The following is a 23,081-nucleotide window of genomic DNA, read 5'->3' on the forward strand; positions in this document are numbered from 1 at the left end:
TTCGGGTTCGATCCTAACTACTTACCAAAACTGTTTTAAAAAAAAAAATTTTTTACCCCCCCCCCCAATACAAACACCCAGGCAACAATTTTTTTAAAAGAAGTTTTAACATTGTTTTTTTTTTAATATTTAAACAGGATTCTTACTTCGCTTATTCTTTTGTTTTTATTCATACAAAGGCACTTTATGTGCCTGGCAGTGTTCTTAGATAGGTTTTGTATCGGAATGTCTTCAGTAAGTATAATCGAAATAATCCAATGAAAGATTTTGACCAAAATTAACACCTTACACACCTTAACATCACGTGCATTTGAGAAGTTTTATTACCACACAAGCCGAAAGGCCAAGCATATAAAATCAACAGTAGGTTCTTTGATATGACGGGTAATTCAAAATGAATGTTTCTGTTTAGGTCACAATTCAGCCATGATACTTTTGCATTTAAAACTTTAATTCAAACCAATACACATAAAATAAGTTTATAAAATCAACAGTAGGTTCTCTACAGCGCAATGTAGACTATAATATATTGTGGACTAAGTCACTGCAGAGAACATGTGAAGCTTCCTCCTAATGCACCAAGATGAGTCCTCAACTAGAGCAAGCAATCGATTTTAACCAATTTTGATAACAAAAAAAATATGGGAGTGCGAAACATCCGTTGATCATCATTCAATCCCGAGATACGTCTGATCCCCCTGCTAGTATTTTATATTCTATTTCTATCAAGTAACCCCAAAATGAAGTCAAAATTGAGAGAAAGTCACCTTGTGTACATGACAGAAGGACAGGAAATCATTCTTTGATGAAATTAAAGTTATCTAACTTCTCTACCTCCGTCATGAATCGTTTGAAACAAAATTAACATTTTCAGTTTTTAGAGAGCACTGCCATAAGAGGAAAAAGGATAGCATCAGCAAATGTTTTTTTGACTTCAGAAGAGTATGTTATTTGGAAAATATATAAGAGTCTGTATAAGAGCCAGGTGCGTACTATAATGGAGTATTGCTCGGTGCACCCTACCCTGCCATGACAAAGTTCAAAACCGGCTTCAACCCCTAGTAGGTGATGCCCTTTTCTCTTCCCTGCAACCTCTTTCACACAGAAGTGATATTGCAAGCCTATCTCTGGTCTATCGTTATTTTCATGGCAAGTGCTTATCTGAGCTCTAATCTACTGGACTAGCTACCACAACCATTAACAGTTTCCTCCCACTCTCTATCTATGCTTAAATCTAAACACAAATTTCATGTATGCTCTTCTTTCCTAGAAATGCCTGCCTCTGGAACTCTGTTCCACTGGCCTGCTTTCCAGCTGACTACAATATGGTCATCTTCAAGTCCTGTTAATTTATTTCTACCCCATTTCACCACTAACTATTAATACATTGTTGTCTCAATGACTACCGTACATTCATTAACCCCTTATCCTTGAGTGGCTTTCGGGCCTTGATAAGTGGTGACTCCATGTAAAAAAAATAAAAAATAAAATAACAATGGCCTCTAGCCCAACAAAATTCAATTTTAAAGCATTGTATCTAACATCTTGGATGTTCTAGGGAAGGGGGGGTGGTATTGACATTAATTAATGTGGTGCACCATTCCCTCCCTATTATTTTCTAGTGGATTTATTTAGCTTTTTTTAAACAAGTCCGTTTAAATGAGTGCATCTTCATGTTCATACTCTGTAGAGTCAATGGAAAATGTATATAAATAGAGGCAGACAATAAAAGTTAAACTGTATTCGTGCATTAGAAAACAACAACGTCATTATTTACTCTGGGCTACATATAATTTTTTTTTTTTCTATTCATTTTCTTTTCTTTATTTTACAGCAAGTTCATCCAAATGATTGCATCTTCTTCCTCTCCATCGTATATTTGAAAGTGTCCAAAATATATATCTATTGACTCTGACACTTAATAGCCAAGATATATCAGGCATCAACACTTTGCTCTGGAGTGGATGTTATTATCATTATTATTTATTTTTTTGTAGCAAGCACATCTAGATGAGTGCATCTTTCTGTTCATCTTCCATATAATTGGTGGGACAGCCACCCCCACCAATATGCCCTTTCACTTCCACACTCAAGAGAGGCTTTAACTCGCTTATTTACCATGTTGAGTTCCTGCCATGATACAACTTTTTATACACTTTTTGAAAATTTTATTCTATTTTTCAAATCTAACCATGCATGGAATATCTCATTTTAACAAAACCATAACCAAATAATGCTACATTGCCATGTCTGTCACCCAAGAGCCAGGATCGATTTGGCTTCTTTGCCCAATCGACTTCCTGGTATGGCACAATTTCTTCTGTTAGCTCTAAGCCGATCCAAACCGAAATAAAATATTTAATTTTTTTTAAAAAAGATATATTGCAAAGAAATAACGCAAATGGAAAAAAGGCAGTTAATTTACTGATTTCCTATCCCTTTCAAAATATGATTATCAACGTGAAAAATTATATATTTAATTAAATGTATTATAACTACGGACCTTACGGGTCATAAGTGATTTAGTTGTTGTTATTATTATTATTATTATTATTATTATTATTATTAGTGCTGTTGTTGTTGTTGTTGTCGTCATTATTATTATTATTATTATTATTACTATTATTATCATTATCATTATCATTATCATTATTATTATTATTACTATTATTATCATTATCATTATCATTATTATTATTATTATTATTACTATTATTATCATTATCATTATTATTATTATTATTATTATTACTATTATTATCATTATTATTATTATTATTATTACTATTATTATCATTATTATTATTATTATTATTATTATTACTATTATTATCATTATCATTATTATTATTATTATTATTATTATTATTACTATTATTATCATTATCATTATCATTATTATTATTCCCTTTTCTTACTTAATCTTACCCTATGTGGTAAATTCTATTTTTAACACAAATTTTAACCAAACGTTTCCATATCATCATCTTATGTCAGTAGAGTATAGCGCAGAACACGATTCCACGGCACCATTCTGTTTTTTATAAATAAGTGTGCATGTGTGTTTTATTGTCTCTGTGTTTGCAAGTCAAGGATACATTCTTGACAATCAGTCCGACAGTTTCTTATCCATTTGATACAGGTGAACTTTTTTTCTGTTGGGCTGAAGTATGGTTCTGTGTAGCCCTAGGATATCCACCTCCCCAGGCTTTACCTTAGGCTGCTCATGCATTTTTGTAGGCCAGGGTGCACTACCTCTTGGGTGCTGGGTTTTTAATCTCCACCTTTTGACTTTGTGTCACATCTTCTCGTGGTAGAAGGGAAGTAAATTGTGATAGACTATGTGTACTATCCCGCTTGGCAACGAACACTGATCCCAATCTTGTTTCTGTGGTCGTCTCCTTCATTTTCTCTTCAGACAGTGCCGTCATCTCTCATATTGGCAGCTGTTGAGAGGGGCGCACAGAATCACAAATATTAAACAGTAAGTAATACGCAAAAAAAAAACTTGGGACAGATTCTGCAAATATCAATTACACTGTGTATGTGTGACTCACAGACTCTCTGAAGTCTGATGTCCACATTTTAGTTGTCTGCTAAGGCTATGTTCATAAATCGGTTGATCAATTCATTTCCCCATCTGCTCCGAGATACTGCTTGCATTCAGCTGTTCAACTCACAACTGTCTTTACCTGTCCCAAACTCGAAACTATTCTCAACTATCTTCAACTGTCAAAAAACCTACTATCACTATAAAAACTGCCCGTAAAAAATTCTAAATATATATCTGGTCCTTTCGTTCCTGTGCACTGCCACACCTTGATTAACAATTCCATGTCAGCTTCCTTTTGTGTGCCTTTGTGAACAACTTCCTATACATTGTTCTGCTAATAAATTCACTTCAGCTTTCTTTTGTCATACTTCTTTTTCTCTTTCTCCCCCACTTCCCAACACCCGGAGAGAGATGCGGCTAGTATCACAAATATTGTCTCTGTGTTTGCAAAGCTATCTTGAGAAAACTTTGGGTTCCTGATTAAGATTAGAATTCAACCTGGCAGATTTTATAGTTTGCCAATCGCTCAGATCCTTGCTTTAAATGTATTTTTGTTTTAAAAAAAATGCTTTTGTCTCAAGGGTGTGGATAGTGTGGGGGTAAGATGGAGGAGTACATTTTTATGGGGGGGGGAGTCGCGTGCACTTGTGGCTATAGGCTAAATTTAAGTATAATACGTGCTAGTCTATTTTAAATCCTGTCTGAATTTCTTTTGTATTGTTAAATGATTACATAAACAATTAAATATAAACACCCAAATTAGGTTATTTTTAAGTGATTTTTTTTTAAATGAATGTGTAGGAAAAGTGGATGGGGTGATATAAATATTACACAAATTCGTTTCCCATTAGAAACAATTGACTTCTAATTCATTAATTGGTAACTGGCTTAAAGTGGTGTAATTTATAACTTAGGTTATAATCAAGATTGTTTGCTCATTTTGACTTCCGGTATCTGTTGTACATATGGCTGTATAGTTGGATAATTACAAAATACACATGGTCAAATAGACAAGAAAGCCATTCTTAAAATGAGGAAATGGGGGGGGGATTTCACATTATGTGAGAGGAAGATAAGCATTAATGTTTAAGGTTTATATGGTTTATATTTTACTTGTTACTGTCCTTCCTGCGGAGCAGAAACCAGGCGTAAAAAAAGAACAGTCAGTTTTGACTATAACCTTAATTTATTTATTCATATTTCTGAGATGAGGTTTGTTGTCGTTTTCATTATTTACACATGTTTAAGACTCTTATCCTCAATTTGGTTGTGGTATTTATAACGTTTCGGTCAAAGGTTAATGCTCCCCCACCACCATTTAATATGCCCCCAACCCATCCTCCCACCGTAGCAAACTCCTGTTGTGTTCATTCTATTTTAGTCACCACTGATCAGAGAAATATCCAATTCCATTATTATATTTGGTTTAACGTCTGTTTTACAGGTTGGCATGCATTGAATGGTTTTTGGAAACAGACTCCGAAACTAAAATATCTCTAGCCAGGTCCTTATTTATCCCTCTTTCTCTAAACCTCATTCTTATCACTTTCTCCCATGTTTTTCTTGGGTTACCCCTGCCAACCAATCCTATTACCTCAACTGTTCTACGTCTACTAACTCAAGAACTCTCACCCATTTTTTCAACATGACCATACCAACAAAGTCTCCTGTTCTGCACACATCTCTTCATACTGTCTAGATTCAATTTTCCTCTAAAGTCATCAGATCTAAATCTGTCGTAGATTTCGATTACAAATCCATCGTATCATCTTCTTTTTATGCAACACATGTCCTCAACCCAATGTTTCGGTCTAAGGCTGATGCCCTGTTCCCTAATATGGATCCCTCCTAATAAGAAACTCTTGTTTATAAACCAACCAATGTGCTCTTTTTAGTTATCAAAGATCATAGAATTATCCAATTTAATGATTCTGTTAAAAGCAGCAACAGTGAATGTTGTTTTTGCATATGGTCTCTCGATTGGACAAAATTTCCAATCGGCAGTTTCTTTCAAAGAATCACAGACACAAGAATATTCACTCCTGAATATCCACATATATACTACAAGAACCCAAATAGCGTTTTTTGTCCCTTCTTTGCTTCTTTCATGGGCAATACCTATATATACAGCGAATTCTGGCTAGGTCTCTCCCCCTGCTTAAGAACAGCACAAACTAATTTATGGCCAGCAAAGCACATACATGCCATTCATTGTATGTGCACAACTTTTAAAAAAACATACACTTTTGCACTAATAAAACAAAGATACACTAATACACACACACACATCTTCCACCTAATACATTTATACACACATAAACGCACTTGGCGCCATGGTGAACTGAACACGTGCACTCAATTGTTTTTTACAGATAAAACAATTGTGTCTATGAATTGTTGAGGTGAGGATTGATAATTTATATTATTTGGACTACTGTTCTCATGTTGAGTGTCATTGTCAGATCCGCAAGTATCTGTTGCATAACTGATAAACTGGTACAATTCAGTTGTAACTGACACTCTTCTGAAGGTTGAGGATTCAATCTTCAATGCGAGCGATACTCTGTATACAATTACAAATTACTTGTGACTTCTACCCGGTCATGGTTGCTGGAATAAGAGCATGCTACCCCTGTGGATTAAGTAAAGGGTTCCGTTTCGAAATTCCGTGCAAATTCCCGACTTTACAGAAAGATTCCGGAGTTTAACAAGATACACCTGAAGAAGGTCGGAGGTTACATTGGCAAAAACATTGACAATAACACTAAAGATGAGAAGAGTAGTCCAAATAATCTAAATAATAGGGAAACCCTTTTCACGTAGAATGTTCTTGAACTCTTTGAACTTTCAATCTGTAACTTCATTTTTGGTTGCCACAAAGGTTGTCTGTACTAAATTAATATATTTACTAGAAGGACCTGTGGAAACTCCACAGCAGTAGTAGAAATAATTGTCGATTTTGTTTCAGTATTATTCATTTCTAATTAAAGATATTTTTATAGAATTAAAAGACATTTAACTTGCTGTTAGTCTATTATTGTTTTAAATAAACATGTTAAATATTTCACAACAATTTCTACATTAAAATTTAAAGAAAAAAATGTTCTATAATAAATCGTGTCAAGGAGGCCGTTAATACAGGATAATAAGGTTTCATTAAGAAAATAAACGGAAAATTAAAACAGAAAAAAACATGTTTTCGTTAAAAGTGACAGCATTTTTACTTTTATTTTTTAAATTTTTACTTTTTTACATTGCGTCTTCAGTGATCAAGAGATCCTATATCTTAAAAATGAGGATAAAAGGTGATAACTTACTGTGAACATCAAATTAGCGTATCTATATACTAATTTAATAGTCGTAGTAGGCTATAACCTTCTATCCTCCCTTTTGATAAATAGGATCTGCCTATTAATTGAATAATTTATAATTTGGAAATTATGACACATACGTACCCACGTTAACGGTACTATGGTATTAATATATAGACTATTTGTAATAAACAGGGTGTCCAAAAAGTCACTGAAGGGTTTTGAACTTAAATAGATTCTTTATTTTTGATATCTTTCTGTAATTTTAACACAATCTGACTAAGACATTGAGAAATTTGAAAAAAAATAAATGCTAAATTCAAAAAATCTTTATTTATGAAAAATAATGTCTTTTAAATGTTGCCCGTTTTGAGCTTCGCATATTTGTGCTCTTTCCAAAAAATTATGACAGATTGCAGAATCTCTGGATTGCGATTTAGCTCTCCTATTGTTTATAAGTATGAACCACCTCAGCAGTTATGAAAAACAAAACTATTAATTATATAAACCAAGAACATGTGGCTTTCTTTCTTCTTTCCCCCCTCCCTCTCTCTTGCGCTTTACTTTCTCTTTCTTTCCTCCCTCTATCACTTTCTTCGCAGTTGAATGTGAGCACTCTGCTTAACTACATAAACCACAATAGGTGGCTTTCTGTCTTTCTCTATCTCGATTTCTTTACAGTCGAATGTAATGAATATTGAAAAAGATTATTAAATGTATGTTATGAGTTTCAGTGTTAGGACTTCTGAAGTGTAAAGATAAAAACTCATCCAATTTAGTCTATTTATACATAATAAAAATATCGACCCGGAGTAAATATTAAAATCGATTGTAAACTCATCAATTTGAATTCTTTAACAACCTTATATACCTGACGAAATAGATTTTATTATGTACCTTGTATTAACAACGATATTAAGGAGAAACTAGTTCTGTTTCATATATAAGATATGTATGGCGGGCTGAAAATCACAGTGGATTAAATTTTTAGAGGGAGTTTTTTTTAAATATCAACGCTTAAGTTTAATTAGGAAGGGTGGGGTGGAAGTTGACTTTATTTTAAGTTTTAAATCGTTTTTGAAGGGAGAATGATAATCCATTCTGTTAATCCGTTAATAAAGCTTTAATCCCATTAAAACTGAATCTTATCAAAATAAGAGTGGAGTAGGGTAGGAGCTCCTATTTTCAAAATTGGAAAAAATAAAAATTATTTCATAAAAAAATATGTATTAATTACAACAGTCTGTCTGTTTGTCGCTGTCCCCCCCCTTTTTTTTTTACTATCTATTTATCTTTCCTGTTTCTGTCATTCTGCCTCCACTCTTTTCTCTGTCTAATCTTTTTCTCTGTTCTTGCTTTGTCTATCACTCTCGTTTTCTGTTCTCCCCTTGCTTTCTGTTTCCACTTTCTATCGCCTTCTCCCTTTCTTTTTTCCTCTCTCCCTCGCTTTCATTTTTCCTCTCTCCCTCGCTTTCATTTTTCCTCTCTCCCTCCCTTTCATTTTTCCTCTCTCCCTCCCTTTCATTTTTCCTCTCTCCCTCCCTTTCATTTTTCTTCTCTCCCTCCCTTTCTTTTTTCCTCTCTCCCTCCCTTTCTTTTTTCCTCTCTCCCTCTCTCCTTGTCTTTGTCTCTCTCCCTCTCTCCTTGTCTTTGTCTCTCTCCCTCTCTCCTTGTCTTTGTCTCTCTCCCTCTCTCCTTGTCTTTGTCTCTCTCCCTCTCTCCTTGTCTTTGTCTCTCTCCCTCTCTCCTTGTCTTTGTCTCTCTCCCTCTCTCCTTGTCTTTGTCTCTCTCCCTCTCTCCTTGTCTTTGTCTCTCTCCCTCTCTCCTTGTCTTTGTCTCTCTCTCTCTCTCTCTCCTTGTCTTTGTCTCTCTCCCTCTCTCCTTGTCTTTGTCTCTCTCCCTCTCTCCTTGTCTTTGTCTCTCTCCCTCTCTCCTTGTCTTTGTCTCTCCCTCTCTCCTTGTCTTTGTCTCTCTCTCTCCTTGTCTTTGTCTCTCTCTCTCTCCTTGTCTTTGTCTCTCTCTCTCCTTGTCTTTGTCGCTCTCCCTCTCTGTCTCTCTCGCTTTCTATGTCTCTCTCGCTTTCTATGTCTCTCTCGCTTTCTATGTCTCTCTCGCTTTCTATGTCTCTCTCGCTTTCTCTGTCTCGCTCGCTTTCTCTGTCTCTCTCGCTTTCTCTGTCTCTCTCGCTTTCTCTGTCTCTCTCGCTTTCTCTGTCTCTCTCGCTTTTTCTGTCTCTCTCGCTTTTTCTGTCTCTCTCGCTTTTTCTGTCTCTCTCGCTTTTTCTGTCTCTCTCGCTTTTTCTGTCTCTCTCGCTTTTTCTGTCTCTCTCCCTTTTTCTGTCTCTCTCCCTTTCTCGCTTTCTCTGTCTCTCTTGCTCTCTCGCTTTCTTTCCCTCTCTCACTTTCTCTGTCCCTCTCCCCCTCTCTCGCTTTCTCTGTCCCTCTCCCCCTCTCTCGCTTTCTCTGTCCCTCTCCCCCTCTCTCGCTTTCTCTGTCCCTCTCCCCCTCTCTCGCTTTCTCTGTCCCTCTCCCCCTCTCTCGCTTTCTCTGTCCCTCTCCCCCTCTCTCGCTTTCTCTGTCCCTCTCCCCCTCTCTCGCTTTCTCTGTCCCTCTCCCTCTCTCGCTTTCTCTCTCTGTCTCTTTCTCTGTCTTTTTCTCCCTCTCTCGCTTTCTCTGTCTCCCTTTGACACTCTCGCTTTCTCTGTCTCCCTTTGACACTCTCGCTTTCTCTGTCTCCCTTTGACACTCTCGCAATCTCTGTCTCCCTCTGACTCTCTTGCTTTGTCTCCCTCTCCCTATCTCGCTTTCTCTGTCTCCCTCTCCCTCTCTCTGTCTCTCTCCCTCTCTCGCTTTCTCTCCCTCTCTCGCTTTCTCTGGTTCTCTCTGGCTCTCTCGCTTTCTCTGTCTCTCTCCCTCTCTCGCTTTCTCTCCCTCTCTCGCTTTCTCTCCCTCTCTCGCTTTCTTTCCCTCTCTCGCTCTTTCTCCCTCTCTCTCCCTCTGTCTCTCTCGCTTTCTCTTTTTCTCCTCCTTTCTCTGTCTCTCTCCCCCTCTCTCTCTCTCCCTCTATCGCTTCCTCTGTCTCTCTCCCTCTCTCGCTTCCTCTCCCTCTCTCGCTTCCTCTGTCTCTCTCGCTTCCTCTGTCTCTCTCCCTCTCTCGCTTCCTCTGTCTCTCTCCCTCTCTCGCTTCCTCTCCCTCTCTCCCTCTCTCGCTTCCTCTGTCTCTCTCCCTCTCTCGCTTCGTCTGTCTCTCTCCCTCTCTCGCTTCGTCTGTCTCTCTCCCTCTCTCGCTTCGTCTGTCTCTCTCCCTCTCTCGCTTCGTCTGTCTCTCTCCCTCTCTCGCTTCGTCTGTCTCTCTCCCTCTCTCACTTCGTCTGTCTCTCTCCCTCCCTCGTATCCTCTGTCTCTCTCCCTCCCTCGCATCCTCTGTCTCTCCCTCCCTCGCATCCTCTGTCTCTCTCCCTCCCTCGCATCCTCTGTCTCTCTCCCTCCCTCGCATCCTCTGTCTCCCTCTCTCTCCATAATTTGGCTCTAGGATCAAAAGTGGAAAATGCTTAATTCGAGGCTGGGGTCAAAAGTGTAAAATGCTTAATTAAAGACTGGGATCAAAAGTGTAAAATGCTTAATTCAAGACTGGGATCAAAGGTGCAACATGCTTAATTCAAGACTGGGATCAAAGGTGCAAAATGCTTAATTCAAGACTGAGATCGAAGGTGCAAAATGCTTAATTCAAGACTGGGTTCAAAAGTGTAAAATGCTTAATTAAAGACTGGGATCAAAAGTGTAAAATGCTTAATTCAAGACTGGGATCAAAGGTGCAACATGCTTAATTCAAGACTGGGATCAAAGGTGCAACATGCTTAATTCAAAACTGGGATCAAAGGTGCAAAATGCTTAATTCAAGACTGAGATCGAAGGTGCAAAATGCTTAATTCAAGACTGGGTTCAAAAGTGTAAAATGCTTAATTCAAGACTGGGATCAAAAGTGTAAAACGATTAATTCGAGAATAGGATATAAAGTCTTTTAATACAGATTAATGTAAAGAAAAAATTTATTTTAAAATAAATACAATAACATCGTTTTTGGCTTTCATAAATTTCTAGCAACATTTCAAATTTCAAATGATATCTTTTAAGTACCAATATTATTAAGCATGTGTTATTCATAAGTGCAATTAAGTGGTAATACCATTACGGGAGTCGGTGAAAATTCGTAATGATGAAGTTCTCCCCCTTCCTTGATTAGATTTTTATTCGATCAGTGAAAAGAAAAGTGAATCATTGATGACACTCACACTTTACAAATGGAAATGACCCAGACAAACACCCTTCCATGTCACGTCACACATTTCTTCATCCCCTTATGTTCCGTATATTCGTTCTTCCTATTTAATAAAGAGAAGGGGGGAATTTGAAATAAAATTGGCATGCAAAATCAAACTGCATGAGGAAAAAAATAACTACTCTGGAATCAACTGTCGAAATGGGCAGACGTGGAATGATGGAATTCATAGCAGAGAATTTGTTGAATTCGCCACATGCCATATTTGACTAAATTTGGAGATAACTGCATAGGAATAAGGGCCAACATATCTATACATATTTATCGATGCAGCAAAAAGAAGGGCAGACACCTCAAAGAATTATGCTTACCGCAAATCAGGAAATGGACATGTTGTAGCCCAACATATGTGGTGGTCGAATTTTACATTAATAATGATTAAAATAGAGCTGAGTTAGAGCTTTTGCTATGTGAATAATCCTGAGCAATTCCCGATTGCCTCCTGACTCCATTTGTTTGGTTGATGGCTCAAACCAAATTAAGGAAAAATAACTTCAGCTGAACAGATTTAGGGATGGATAATATTTAATAATAGTATTGTTTTGTGAAGAAAATCATTGATTTAGGGTGAATAGTATTAAAGTTATTTTGTCTAAACTTGGGAAACAACTCCCGAGGTTTGCTCAGCATGAGAAGCTTTTGATGGAAAGTTACTTAATAAATATGTACAGGAGATTTTACCAAATTGGCCAATCTGGGTGAATTCAATTTTGATAATGAAAAGACTGATTAGCTGAATGAGACTTCAGACCTCGTCAACCCTTTCCTGCTCCCTAACTATAAGAAGGCATGTGAGAGCGAATTTTGGCAATTGAGTTGAGCAGTCAAGTTGAGTTATGTTGCATTGGAGGGTAGACAGTCTAAACTAGCTCCTCCACCCATACTGCACGCTAACCAACCCTCTCATCACTGACCACAGATGACAGGAATATCACGAGAGAGAGGGAGAGAGGGGAAAGGAAAAAAAAAAAAACAAATCGTATGTCACAGACAGATTTTTTCCTTTTTCTGAATGAACTGTTACATACGACTGTAAATATTTGCGTTGTTAAAAAAATGCATATATATCTTTCCCCATTTAATTCCACTACATAATAGCAAAACATTGTAGTCAGGAGTTTTATTTAATAATTAATCTTTGTAAAAACAAGAACTGGCAACTGGAATTTTATTTTATTCATTGTCTACGGGATTTGTGACTACATTACCAAATGAAACAGTTCACTTGAGTTTGTTTCTTTCAAGAGACAGCAAGAGGAAAAAGGCGCCGACTAAGTTGAATTAAAGGGTAGACAGCGTCTGAACTAGCTCCTTCATCTACACTCCTCTCACTGACCACAGGTGACAGAAATATTACAAGAGAGAGAGGGGGAAAAAAGAACAAATCGTGCGTCGCAGATTTTTTTCTGAACGAACCGTGACACGAGATTGTAAATATTGGCGTTGTTAAAAAATGCATATATTTTTCCATTTAATTCAACTGTATAATAGAAAAACATTGTAGTCAGGAGTTTTATTTAATAATTAATCTTTGTAAAAACAAGAACTGACGACTGTAGTTTCAATTTTGTTTTCATTGTCTACGGGATTTGTAACTTACCCACCAAACGAAACAGTTTACTTGAGTTTATTTCTTTCAGGGCAGGGAACAAAAACAACAAAATCCACTATAAAACAACCAAACCAAACACTACAAACTAGCGATTGAAGATACAAAGAGCTTGAAGAATAAAAACCTTCTACAAAATAACTTCCTTCTTTTGCTCCATTTTGTTTTGACCCGGTGAGACATTGCATTCTGTTTTTTGTTTACAAGAGAAAAGGAAAGATATTGGTTAACTTATGAACTTCCTAACTTTGCCCGCTTTGTTTTGACTCATTGGCACATTGCATAATATCTTTTATTTTGTGTTTACTAAATTTAATTGCACAATAAAATAATTGATGCATATATAATCTTGTTGCTATGTCCAGTAATTTTTCTTGTCGAATTGTGCTGTGGGTTACTTCATGACGGTACTGATCAAAGAACCTAGGAATACCTTGCTATTTGGTTCGTAACATTCCACGAATGGCATATTACTTTTTTTTTCTTTTCTTAACACAACACGTAATCGGGAATAGATTCTAATTTGGAACCTATCGAGTCGTATCATAACATGTAAGCCACTGTGAGTGCAAGAAAACTGGTAAACCATCGCTTTCCATAACTCAAAATGGAAGAAAAAAAGACGCCTGACAAGAAATTTATATAGTCAACAGCTTGCTCATTCATTTCTTTTAAGGTTAATAAATTGTTTTAAAGAAGAAAACAAATTATAATTTTTGTTGACATTAAATTTTTAATCACATCCCAAATTTCAGACTACATCTCAAAAGTGGCAATACTATTTTATTAATATAGATTTAACTGTTTTCAACTTAACTACATGCTTATAACATCATGAAAACCCTCGATATTCGATGCAAGAATGATGTAAAGTAATTACCATCTTCTGCTAGACGTTTCGTAAAAGAAAAAAAAATGTCTGGCACCTTTTGAGGCGTTTGTGTTATATATGAGGCAATGCATAATGCATGTTTTCCTCAAACCGATTCCATTAAATTTCCCATTTATTCCATACTGAATATATTGATCTGCTGCAGACAGAGAAAGTTTGTATTACAGGATCAAAGATGTCAGAACAACGCTGTTTCAAACGCTCGTTTTGGTCACAATGGAATTGGCATGGCTGAAATCTCATTCCAACATTGGTCGGTTTATTCCACTGGGAAGCGGGGGGGGGGACAAGTCATACAGTTCAATACCCAATGACTATTTGTTTCACAAATCAATCACGGTATAAACGTGTCTTGACCACAAAAAATAATGTGACAGAGTAGGGGACCCTGTTAACTTGAAATTGCAGAGTAAGAAGATCTCTTACTAACTAAGTTAAATAAGGAAATAATTTAGATTATATATATATATATATATATATATATATATATATATATACTAGCAATTCAGACCGCCTTATATATTGTTCATAACTTCATGTGCATATGTATATATATATATTTTGAAAAGATTGACTTATGTCCAGGTAATCTACATAAAAGATTTCAAATGTTTAGACCCAAAATTGGTGGAGGAGTTTGGTAGAGTCTGTCAAGGTTAACTCTTTCAACTTTGCAGCCAAATTTTCGCCCAAAAACTAATTAAAAAGCTTGTGGCATGTCCGAATACCCTTTATGTAACATTTCAAATGTTTAGACCCAAAATTGGCTGAATAGTTTGTTAGAGACCGCAAAGGTAAAATCTTTTGAACTTTGACCCTTTGGTAGCAAAATTTTCGACCAAAAGCCAATTAAAAAAGCTTGCCCTATGTCTGGATACACTTTATGTAAAATTTCAAATGTTTACACCAAAAATTGGCTGAGTAATTTGGTAGAGACCGAAGGGGTAAAATTTTTTAAAATTTGACCCCAATTTTGACCCCATAACAGTTATTATTTTGGGCTCAAATCAGGTTAAAATGTTTGATCCATGTCCAAGTAACCTACATTTAAAATTTCAAGTGTTTAGACCAAAAATTGGCTGAGGAGTTTGGTAGAATTTTCAACGGTCATATCGTTGAACTTTGACCCCTTCACAGCCAAATTTCTGGCTGAAAACCGATTATAATGATTTTCCCAAATCTCAATACTCCCTATGTCAAAGCTCGAGTCTGTAGACTGAAAGTTGACAGAGTAGTTTGATAGGGAAATGTACACACACACGCACAGACAATTTCACTTTTCTAGATATATAGATATATATAATTGAAAATATTAATCATATAGAAATACAAAATTTAATTTTTAACAAAATTGCACAAATAATTATTGAAGTTTAATTTATATATAATATATATATGATAATGGACTCTCCCGTCGATGAGCTTCCACCACAACAACTAAGTTGCTCGGAAATCCACACAGATGATTTGTTTATAGTGGTGAAGGCTTTGTGTAGAACCAATCACACGTTTTGGTATTACTGTTAACTTTTTTCGGTGCAGATGATTGCCACAGGACAGAGTATACAGATGCATATCGTAAAGAAGACTGGAGGTACATCTCTCCCAATGAATTAATGTGCCTCCAAATACCAACCTGGAAATTTCTAGGACTTGTGCGTGTGTGTGTGTGTGTGTGTGTGTATATATATATAGACTTATATGTAAAATACTGAGTTCATGTAATTCAGTAAATTTTCATATACCAATAGGTTTTAAGCCAAAAAATGTTGACTTAAGGGTTAAGCTACAAAATTATCACATTTCATAATTGAGCATTAATATACTGTGTGTGCAAAATCAAGACTTCAGGACAAGGTGTTGATGGCAACGAAAAGTGCACTTCATTTTATGTTACAATTGTTTCAATGTCCAGTTCGACAATTTCAAGCATTATATCGTTTGAAAATTTTCAAAAACTAGCATTTCTTCAGACTTTGAATAGACACACTTTTGGCAATGTAGCATTTTTTGAATAGAAAGAAAAAAGAGGCGGGGGGGATCCCTAACGGGGAAAAACATACGAGAAACATTTACCTTGGTTGTGGTTACGGAAAAGCTCATTTATTTATTTTTATATATATATATATATATATATATATATATGTTCAACCATCAATTTGGCATAAACCACTTATTCTAAGTCAACAAGCTCCAACTTTTCCAGTTTTTAACAAGTACAATTATATATATATATATATATATATATATATATATATATATATATATATTTATAATTGTACTTGTTAAAAACTGGAAAAGTTGGAGCTTGTTGACTTAGAATAAGTGGTTTATGCCAAATTGATGGTTGAACATGGGTTAAATTGTTCTCATTTTTGCCTTAATATTAGTCCTTATTAATCTTTAGCTGTTCATCGAACTGATACCATAATACTTAGTTTGTTGCACATCATCATAACAAAGGTTCATACAAAATTTTAGCCAAATTGGTTTGATATTACCCCCCCCCCCAAAAAAAAAAATTGTAACAAACAGATATAAAGAAAGTTAATACTGCTGATTCTGACAGCCTGCTGACATGGCTTTATAAGTAATTAATTCTTTTTCATTTAAATGTTAGTTTCTAGTGACTGAAAGGAACAACACTAACCTGCAAAGCCAAGGTTGGCTTTTTTTGGCTGGGTTCGAATCTCCCGAACAGTAGTGATTATCACTTGTTGCTCACTTTTTTTTTTTCACACATGATCAAATATATAGATCAGATTCAAGAGATTTCGATTTTTTTTTTTTTTTTTTTTTTTTTCTTATATTACTAAATTAGATATTTTGTTGAGAATACGAAAGAAGACAATCAATACCTCATTCAGATGATGACATTCATCAAAAACTGCCGCTACCCGATACACGTCACCTCCTGCCCGTTCGGACGGGTGGCTCATCATTCATCATCTCTATTTGCCTCAAACATTTGTAGCAAATGAGAAGCCTGCTATTCCGCCATTTTGTCTCTTTCATCTGCTAAATTGACATCTTACTTTTTTTCTTTTTTTTTTTTTTTCTAGATTGTTTTTCTACTCGACCCCCCTCCTCCCACGTTATTATTTTTTTGTTCATTAATCAGGTTTTGTGAGTTGCTATGATTATTATTATTATTATTTTTATTTTATTTTTATTTTTATTTTTTTTTTAGATAACCTCTGAAATAAATGAGTACAAAAACAAAAAATAATAATCTGTCTTCAATGTTAATCTATTTTTCAAAATAAACGTTGTTTACTCGCAGGTAAAGTTCAGCAGTAAAACCTTGCGAATATCCAATTAGTCACTGATATTCACAATAGATACTCCTTATAAGGTTGTCTGCAGGGAAGTCTATTGTGAAGCAAGAGTTATGTAATCTCTAACTACACCTCTCCTGAACCGACATTGACTTGAGTAGCAAAGAAAAGTTCAAAACTATTAAAACCAATACCGGAATTAGCAGACACCTCCCATATACAACACCTAATATTCTCAAATGGTCATCCATTTGGTACTGACCAGGCTGAACGTTGCTTAAGGTTAAGTGATTCAGTGGAACTGGTGAGTCAACGTTATTATGTCATATTCACTGTGAGAATGGTGGTATTTAAATGCCATTCATCTGTACCCACAGGATTTGAATCTTGCCAGCATCCTTAACACTTCTGGTTAGGTTGAAGTGTGGCCAAAAGAGAAAGCAAATGACGTGACCTCTGAACACGTGACCATCAAATCTTATCCTTTTTCCACTGCAAAAGCTTTACAGAGTGGAACGATAAAATTGTCACCATAGAAAAGATGATGATTCCATTTCCATTAGATGAGAACCAGTTTTTCCTTTTTTGTTGCAGACCATCTGCTAGTTGGCCAGTTGTGTACAAATCCCAAGAGCGATAGGAGCCTTCTATCATGTTTAAAAGTGACACAATGTTCAATGAGCAAGATCGGAGATGCGCCGCTGTACAACTCATGCTCTCTACTGATCCAAGTTATGACATCAGGACAATTGCTAGCACCTTTAAAATGCATCGTTGGATTGCCAAAAATAACAGGAACATGCCCAGAGTGATGAAAACAAAGTGTCTGGTCACAGTTATGGTCTTTTGTGTGGTTTCAAGTGAATGCCATATTATGCCAAATCACATCTTTGAAGTCGGCTTGAAACTTAACACCAAAGTGTACCTAGATGTGCTGAAGAGTGTGGTGATCCCCCGGCGCTTGGGGAAAAGGCGTGCTTCGAGTTCCAAACCCGTATTGAGGCAGTGATTGAGGCTGAAGGTGGCTACATTGAATAAACGTCAGCTCTACTGCATAATCAAGTTACCTGAATTGAATTTTTCAATAAAAGTAGTTTTAAAATAAAGCTGCAGTGTGTGTGTGTGTGTGTTTTTTTTTTTTTTTTTTTTTTTTTTAGGGGCGACAACTTTATCGTTCCAGTCTGTGTTTTTTTGAAAATCAATATTCCATTTTACCGTGTTCCCTTAAAAGATTTGTTATGTGTTACCAAGTGTTAGAGATAGGGGTCCACTAATTAATGCATAGCTAATCGATAATCTGCCTTATCGGACACGTGGCTGATTAAATGGCAATTGGCTGATTAATTACTTTTCTCTTACCTATTAAATTTAAACTATTACATCAATGCCAAGTGACTCCTCAGATAACTTTGATACATTAACACAGTAGCTGCCAATTTAACTTGACATTTATCAAGTATCTGGTTGCTATTATGGCATTTTGCCTTTTTTTTTTTTTTTTTTTCTTTATCAAATGTATATTCACTTAACATCTTAATAAATAAATTAATAATTTTTGGAAACTGAAACTCTCACCGGAAGTTATATTACAGATAAGGTTTAATATTAGGGACGAAGTGGGAAATAAGGACCCTGGCCGGCTTCACTTAAAAAAAGGAGAGATTTCGAATGAAGCAGGTTTAACACATTCGAGTGGATTTTCGCAATCAAGAGTGCATTTTTATATATTTAGACAACTTTAATTAATTAAATTGATATTTTTTTTATTAAAAATAAATAATAATGAGTTATATTATTTATTCACGACCAAAATTGATTTTTTATGGAGAGTATGTTTATTTAAAAAATTTTTAAAAATAAAATTATTGAAACCAAAATTTGGATTCATATTTTTACCAAATAAAGGCTTCCAATTAAAAAGTTGACTTTTAGTGTATTCGGGTCTGTTTTGAATGATTATCACATTTGAAATTGTTGCCGGCAAGTAGTTGTTTACAAGTAAAAAAAACAAAAAAAACAAAAAACAAGTCAATCTGCTCTAGAGTACTGTCCACGTAAGGAAAGTTATTTTCTTTTTTTCTTTTTTATTTATTTATTTATTTTTTTTAAGGGTGGGGGCATTTTTATTTCTTGCTTTTTTAGGGGAGATTCAAATCTGCCTTTTTTGCATAAATATATATTTACAAAACTTAAATTTTTCAGTGGATTTTCGTGATACAAAGCGCATTTCACCTTGTCATGTTCGAGCGGATTTTCGCGACCAAAAATGCGTATTTTATATATTTGCATAACTTTAATTAACCTTTGGATTAATGTTTTTATTAAATAAATAAATAAATAAAAATTAATAATAATAATGACTTCGTGACTAAGGTTGATTTAAAAAAAAAATTTTTTTTTTTTATGGAGAGTGCGTTTATTTACAAAATTTTTTAAATAAAACTATTTAAACCAAAATAAAAATCAACTTTAATTATAAGTCTTCATTTGGTAAAAATATCAATCCAAATTTTGCTTTAAATAGTAAGAAATTTGTAAATAAACATGCACTCTATAAAAAAAAAAAATCAATCTTGGTCGCAAATAAATAATATAATTCGTTTTTATTATAATTATTTTTAATAAAAATATTAATTTGCGAAAATCCACCCAAAAATTAAAACGTTTTGTCACTCTGTCACGGAAATCCATTTGAAAATTTTAAAGTTTTGTGAATATATAGAACTGATACTACACTACAAAGGGTCTAAATTTTCACTGCATGCGGATGTTAAATTGTCATTGTATAACATTCTTGGAGTTATTCAAATTCCAAGTATGTGCGATCTTTCAGGATAGACTTCCCCACCTCCTGAATGCTGAGGTTATAAACCAGAAATCTATGCAAGCACTATTTCCATTATCGAACAGGATATTTATTTTGTTAAATTGTTGCAATGGCGTTCACCCTGGTCAGGTTGGGTCAGCTTCTTCTCTGAGCTGCATTGTATTCTGAATCCTGGTGGCCTATTTGATAAAGAGGTCTTACCTTAAGATGTTACACTTAAACTTCTGCATCACAGTATAGGTAGGAAAGCAGGAGATCAGGAGGGAATTTCAAAGTCTAGAAGTCCAAGAAAAGAAATTATTAGAGTAGAAGGCTTTCTGGCCACTAGGGATCTCAACACTGAAGGGGTGCGATTTTGCTGCTTGTTGGGTTAGTTGAGTGTATTTATGTTGATGGAGCAAAAGTGCTATGTGTTCATCAGAGCACATTTTATTAAAATAGTTGTAAAACAGGCTCGGGGCATTATTCCTTGCTTTGATAGAGTACAAAATCTAAAATTATTTTTAGCTACTTTTATTTTCTCTACCGCTCTCCCTCAACCCAGGACTGTACCCTAATAAACAAAGTCTCTGACAGCATAGATACAGCACTTTCCCTCGACACTAGCGCACAAGTACATGTATTTGGTGACTTCAATGTCCACCACAGCAACTGACTTGGATGTTCTACTTACGCAGCTGGTAGCACAACACATAGCTTCTCTAACTCATTCCCTATCACAGATGGTTATGTTTCCAACCCATTTCCCTGACCAGCAAGAACAACATGCATCACTTCTAGATCTGTTTCTGATCACAGTTCCCGATGACTGTGTAACGAATGCCCACAACCCTCTTGGGAACGCCGATCATGCAGTAGTAATGGTTGAAATCGCCCTAAACTCTAGAGCCAAAACTGAAGAACCACTGCTCAAAACAACAAGATATTATAAAAAGGCTGACTGGGAAGCCATTAGGGACCTCATCAGGTACGCTCCATGGCAAAATATCTTTTCACTTCCTGCTGAACATTGCGCTAATGATACCACTGAATGGTTCACAGCAGCAATTGAAGCACATGTTCCCACATGCAAATTCTATAGCAAACCCCACTCTCCCCAATAATTCACTTCAACTTGTGCAGCTGCCATAGCGCAAAGGCAGCATGCGTACTGCAAATTTAACCGACATAAGTTCAGTTCAAACAGACAAGTACATAGAAGCCAAAAATAACTGTAAGAAAGAAATAGCGACAGCTCAAAGAGAATTTACTGAAACCACCCAAAAACACACCGAAGCACAGAAATTAGGAACCTGAGACTTCTGGAAAATCTACAGCAGTTTAGTAAATAATGGGCAATCAACAATTCCCCCACTATCCAACTATCATGAGGTTGTTTGCTCTGCAACTGAGAAGGCTAACATGCTTGCCAGACGGTTCGCTTCCAACTCCACACTGGACTCTGCTAACCACCCCCTGCTTGACTTTCCTTTGCGGACAGATGCCATACTAAACGATCTGAAAATCACCCCTGCTCAGGTGCATGCTATCATAAGAAAGCTTGACACTGCAAAAGCATGTGGACCTGATCTCATCCTGGCTGTGCTATTAAGTGCGCCGAAGTAGCTCCAGTTCTCTCCAAACTTATAACAAATGCCTTAATGAATCTTGCTTTCCTGACTGCTGGAAAACTGCTTCTGTAGTACCAGTTTTCAAGAATTCTGGCGAAAGAACTGACTCAGTAAATTATCGCCCCATTAGCCTCCTCCCACTTTTCGCCAAAATATTTGTGACCATAATTAACAAAGCTCTAGTCCATCACCTTACAGATGCTAAACTTCTGACTGACCAACAATATGGATTTAGACAAGCCCGTACCACAGCAGACATCCTAACTGTAATCTCGGAGTGTATATACACTGGACAAAGCGGGGGAGGGTAGAGTGGTAGCTCTAGATATAGCTTAGGGTTTTTGACAGAGTATGGCATGAGGATCTTCTCAAGAAAATCAAATCATACGACATCACTGGAAGAATACATAACATAATTAGATCCTTCTTAGATAAGAGAAAAATCCAGGTTGTCCTTGACGGTCGTACATCTAAACAATATGATATAAATGCGGGAATGCCTCAGGGGTTTATTCTTGTTATTCCTAATATTCATAAATGACCTCCCTGACAAAATTGTCCGTGAGATGGGTATGTATGCTGACGACACCACACTCTATAACAGACACAACAGGAAAACAAATGAACGCATATCTAAAGAAATGGCAGAAACACTAGAGGAAGACCTCTGATCCATAGTGGAATGAGGACAAAAATGGATGGTCACCTTCAATGCTGCCAAGACTGAACTTGTTTCCTTCAATAATTACAAGAAACCTTCCCTACCGCCAATAGCAAAGGCCAATGACTCTTTATCTGAAAGTACATCTTTTAAATTCCTCGGCCTAACGTTCACAGGAAACATGAGTTGGAACAATTACATTGAGAACATTGCCAGGACCGCTGCGAAGAAGGTGGGTTCTCTCTACCGTGCTAGAAAGCTATTAACACCTGAAAGTATCCTATACCTCTACAAGGCCACCATTCGCCTATGTATGGAGTATTGTTGTAATATTTGGGCTGGTGCATCTACCACTAGTCTCTCGCTCCTAGACAAGGTTCAAAAGAGAGTCGCCAATCTTATAGGTCCTGAACTGTCAGCTAAACTTCAGCCTCTGTCACATCGATGAAATGTTGCATCTCTCTGCTTGTTCTACAAGTACTTTAACGGTGAATGCTCTAATCAACTGCAAGCACTTATGCCCCCCCCTCCCGATGTAAATACCCCTGACAAACAGCTAAATCCCACCCCTTCACACCAATTAAGGGAGGAGGTAATACCTGGGAATATGGTATAATGACAACAGAGCAGAAACTACACTCTCCTCTTCCTGAAATTATTTATTTCCCTCCCATGGCAGGAAGATGCAACACAAAGTTGGGAAAGTAGAATTTAAAACCAGTGCCCTAGAGGAAGAGCACTCTGCTTGAACAAAAGTTACCTCTGCAGCCTCATCAACATTCTCAAGTAAGAGCGCCTCAGCTGATTAGCAATATGATACTTCATATTGAGCTCACTGAAATAGGTGAAATATGCCAACTTATATCGAGCTAAAATTGTCATTGATTGACCAGCAAAACGAATCCGGTCATTGTTTCGGATGTCTGTCTATGACTACTTGCTTGCTATAGCCACTATCCTCTTTCCTCCACAGGCACAACACACAATTCTACGACAACTTTG

At 36.2% G+C, this 23,081-nt stretch overlaps 1 protein-coding gene across 4 annotated transcripts in view; it reads left to right on the top strand.

The window, feature by feature from the left end:
- Nucleotides 1–23,081, top strand: part of LOC145252622 (tetraspanin-5-like) — a 220,598-nt gene that overhangs the window by 17,070 nt on the left and 180,447 nt on the right. The window contains exon 1 of one of the 4 annotated variants that reach the window (XM_080112345.1): nt 4,746–4,765. The exons of the other annotated variants lie outside the window; for them this stretch is intronic. The gene's annotated coding sequence lies outside the window, so the exon portion shown is untranslated. Of the gene's footprint in view, nt 1–4,745; nt 4,766–23,081 lie in introns of those variants that run through there. 4 annotated transcript variants of the gene reach the window in all.

The sequence above is a fragment of the Euprymna scolopes genome, chromosome 29, assembly GCF_053919585.1.
Source record: "Euprymna scolopes isolate OS-2025 chromosome 29, ASM5391958v1, whole genome shotgun sequence".
NCBI lineage: Eukaryota > Metazoa > Mollusca > Cephalopoda > Sepiida > Sepiolidae > Euprymna > Euprymna scolopes.